Here is a 4,224-nt window from a genome sequence, read left to right as displayed (position 1 = left end):
CTCTAAATTGAGCATAAACCAAACCATATCTATGTGAACAAAGAACCTTGTGGATCTAAAAACACTTTTCCCAAAAGCGGTCATCATTAGCCTCTAACCAAGGGAGTGGAGAAACAAAATCTCTCTCATGTGAAAACAACAACACCTGAAAAGTTCTTCATCCCCTTGAACTTCCTTGACCAACATTTACCCAACAACAAACCCACTTTAGATTTTCAACAAAAACACCATAAAATATATCAAAATACATTATAAAATAGTTAAAAAAAACAAGTATCCATTCAAAATAATATTTAAATTAAGAAAATTTATAAGAAAAGTCAATTATAATGAAATCTAAATATTTATCAAGCTTTCAAAGGTTCATACCACTTTGCAAGACATAAAATATTGAAATGCACAGGTTTATTGAAATAGATATACAAGATATAGTTAACTAACATTTAAGGTTTGCTTATCTTTCTTTACATCTTAGACTGCATTTTTACCTATTCTAAATACATTAATCCAACCAGTGTCTTCGCGATAGCTAAATTGTTCTTACTACTATCATTGCTAGTTGTTGTACCATTGTCATAACTACATTATTCTAACTGGTACCAATGCCCTTGCTGTAGCTGCTTGTGTCACTTCCGTGTGTTTGCCTCAGCATAGAACTTGGAATCTGCAGAATTTGAGGTTCCATTTTTCCTTCTAGCATCTGTACCACTTGCCTCATGCTTGGCCTCACTTCCTCATTCTCTTGAATGCACAGAAACGCTGCAATACATGCTCTTCTTACCTCTTCCAAGTCTGCCTCATCTGCAACACCCTCCTCCACAATATTAATCACGTTCCCTTGGCAAATTTGAGTTCTAGCCCATGGAGGAAAATAAAATTTACTTGAATCTTGCACATTTAAGTCTAGATTTCTTCGTCCAGAAATGATTTCAAGAAGAGTCATACCAAAACTATAGACGTCAACCTTAGAAGTGATGGGAAGACCAGAGATCCACTCTGGAGCCAAGTATCCTCTCGTTCCTCTTGTGGTCGTCAGGACATGGCTGAAATCTCTACCCATAAGCTTCGCCAACCCGAAGTCAGCCAATTTTGGTGATATATTACCATCCAGCAGAATGTTTTCAGGCTTAACATCACAGTGAATGATGCAATCTCTGCATTCCTCATGGAGATAAAGTAACCCTCTTGCAGTTCCTAGTGCGATCTCAAATCGGGTCTTCCAATTTAGTACTTTCCGTTTATTTTTAGATTTATTTGTGAACAAGAAAGAATTGAGAGAGCCGTTGGACATGTAGTCATAAATCAGCAACCGTTTTGATCCTTGTACACAAAACCCTCGTAACCGGACCAAATTGACATGTTGTATGTTTCCGAGAGAACTGATTTCTGCTCGGAATTGCTTCTCCTCTTGTCTCGAACCTTTCATCTTTTTTACTGCCACAATTGAACCGTCAGGTAGACAGCCTTTGAATACTGACCCAAATCCTCCACTCCCCAGCTCACACTTGAAATTCCTTGTTGCAGTTTTCAACTCCTTGTAAGTAAACATTCTCAGAAAAGGGTCTGAGGAATCTGCACGCCTGTCCATTGATTGTACCTTATGTCTCCGCCAAATTAAAATTGAAGACATAACTAGAGCAACGGTGAGTACACCAAAAATACCTGCAAGCACTACGCCCACACTACATGTGCGTGTGTGTTTCTTCGAAAGTTGAGAGGCACCCACTCTAATGAAGACATTTAAACTGCTTTTGGATGGAGTAGAGTTGCGCAGGTTGAGCAAATCTCCAGACCAGATTTGGCATGAGGGACCTGGAGGCGGGTTGAAAGCAAACGCGGTGCACGAACAGTTGCTTTGGCAGGCTTTCTGGCAATCTTTCTCTGTGGATATTGCAGGGTGTGAGGATGCAAAATCATTAGGCAAAGTGACACCAAGGTGGACGAATCGGTCAGTGTTGCAGTTCAACGGGCTTGTCCGAACACAGCCACTGGAAGCCCAATCTTGCGAGAGCCAGGCGAGATTGTCTCTGGGTTTGAAGCCCTCCACGCAGCTGCAGAGCTCAAGATTTCTGGAGTCACAGATACCGTAGGCACCACAAGCACCATACACGGTGCATGCATCTCTGGGCACAGACCAAGAAATAGTCCATTTACCGCCAATGAATATATACACTTGCACTTGTCCGGACCTAGTCATTACGCGACGCACGAGTGCATTGAAGTGAGGATTCAACGTATAACTTTCAAACATACCTGAGCTATTACTTATAACGCTGGTGTTGGTATAACGTTTGTCTGCAATCTCTGGAACTCCACTGTAAATTTTGCCATCCCAAATCCCGGTCCCCCAATACTGTACAGAACTATTCCATACCAGCACGATTTGTAATGCCCCAGATGGATCTGTGCGTATAGAGAAAAGCCCAGGAGCGGGATCGAATGAACTTTTCCAAGAGAATATCTTTTGCTGTCCCCCGAAAATCGTCCCTGGCAAGGTGGTATCTACAGGATTGTCGAAACTCTGCCATACAATTTGATATTTGTTGTCCTGATCACCCAGTATAACAAAGTTACCAGAATCTAACAACACAGCTCGGGATGCCTCGTATGTAGTATTGACTGACCAAATAGATGCGCCCTCCGCATCGAACAGTGCCAATCTACCATCCTTTGACAATATGAAAACGCCAGGCCAGTTTCTGGCAGGAGTCTCCCTGTTGGCGACCCAAACATAAGTCTTCTCTGGCATTTGGGCGTACCAGATGCCAATATACCAGGTGCTTCCGTTGGGGCTGAAGAATCCCAACTCAAATTTACCATTCTTTGAAATAATTGTCTGGTTTCTGGTGAGAAAGGCACCCAACGAAATAGTATCTCCAGCCTCGACAGTAGCACCGTAACTCTTCAATTGAGAAAACTCAATAACAGCAAAAATAAGGCAAAGGAATAACTTTCCCATTGCTAAAATCTCTCTATGGCAGGAATCTTTCCAAGAAAACTTCTAAGATAGAAAGTCCTCTGAATGCACACAGGGTTAGTTCCAAGAGGCCGATAAACGGCTTGGCTGTATTTGAAGGCGATGTCTATACCTTTATCAACACGACAATTTTAAAATAAATTTAAATTTAAGATACAATTATAAAAAGATTTTTAATTTAATTTTAAAAACAGTAAAATTTTGATTTGATGCCGGCACAGACACTGGCGTATTTGTACCGGAACAAAATGCTGATGGTCAACATGTTACATCTCGCGAGTCCTGCTTTGCATTTCAAAGGGTTTAGAGACGCAGTCCGTGGTAGACAAGTTAATTTTGACTCACTTGCAAGTGATGGCACAATGACCAGTTTTACAAAGTCAAGAAATATTTTATAATTTAGAAGTTTTTACTTATATCATGATGTTCATTTTGTTTTTAGAGAATTTAATTTTTGCTTCTGAATTTGATTATGTCAGTTTTTTTAGCATCAACGTTTCGGATCACACTCTGTGATCCATCATCAAGATGTGAGAATGCAAGAAAGCAAGAATCAATCTAATAAGATTGATTTAGAGAATTTGTTCATTTTGTTTTTAGAGAATTTGATAGAGGATTCGATTCGTCCGTTTATTGCTAGCATGTTCTAATTTTAAATATAATCGTAGAAATTGTAAGATATTTTCTTACTAAATTTAGTTGATTATAATACATTTTATTTTAAAATTCTATTAATTTTTCAAGTTTATAAGTTTGGTTGCATCATAAATATCTATTTCAGAATTCAAATTTTAATATAATATTAGTATAATATTTTGAAGATCAATTTTTTATTACACATGCATAACATAAATATATGAGATAGCATTATGCTTTCTTTATATCTTTAATTACAATAGACTTGGACTTTTCAACTTTCTCAATTTAGATAAATATCAATTTCTTATTTTAATTTACTTCTTTTTTGACATTGATTTCTTTAAACATTCATAGATGAATGAGACAAGGCATCAGAACACAAATGAAACAAGTTTAAAGAGAGAGTAACAATAATTTTTACTCTTGAAAAAATATGTTTTGAAGGAACCCAAGACAATTTAGAATAAAGTTTTAGTAACAATTAGATTAGCAATAGAGTCCATAGAATCCATAGCCAAAAAGTTGTGCAAGGATTAATACAATACAAAATATAAGAATGACAACAAAAAATGACAAAACATTTAAAAAATAACGAGAGGAATGAATCG

General features: G+C 37.7%; 1 pseudogene; it reads right to left on the bottom strand.

Moving 5' to 3' along the window:
- Positions 1-432: 432 nt before the first annotated feature.
- Positions 433-2,959, bottom strand: LOC149566910 (G-type lectin S-receptor-like serine/threonine-protein kinase At2g19130 pseudogene; annotated as a pseudogene).
- Positions 2,960-4,224: the final 1,265 nt, after the last annotated feature.

The sequence above is a fragment of the Cupressus sempervirens genome, chromosome 3 (assembly GCF_028749045.1).
Source record: "Cupressus sempervirens isolate cs-2001-9-10 chromosome 3, ASM2874904v1, whole genome shotgun sequence".
Classification (NCBI taxonomy): domain Eukaryota; kingdom Viridiplantae; phylum Streptophyta; class Pinopsida; order Cupressales; family Cupressaceae; genus Cupressus; species Cupressus sempervirens.
This window is presented reverse-complemented; position numbering and strand designations above follow the sequence as displayed.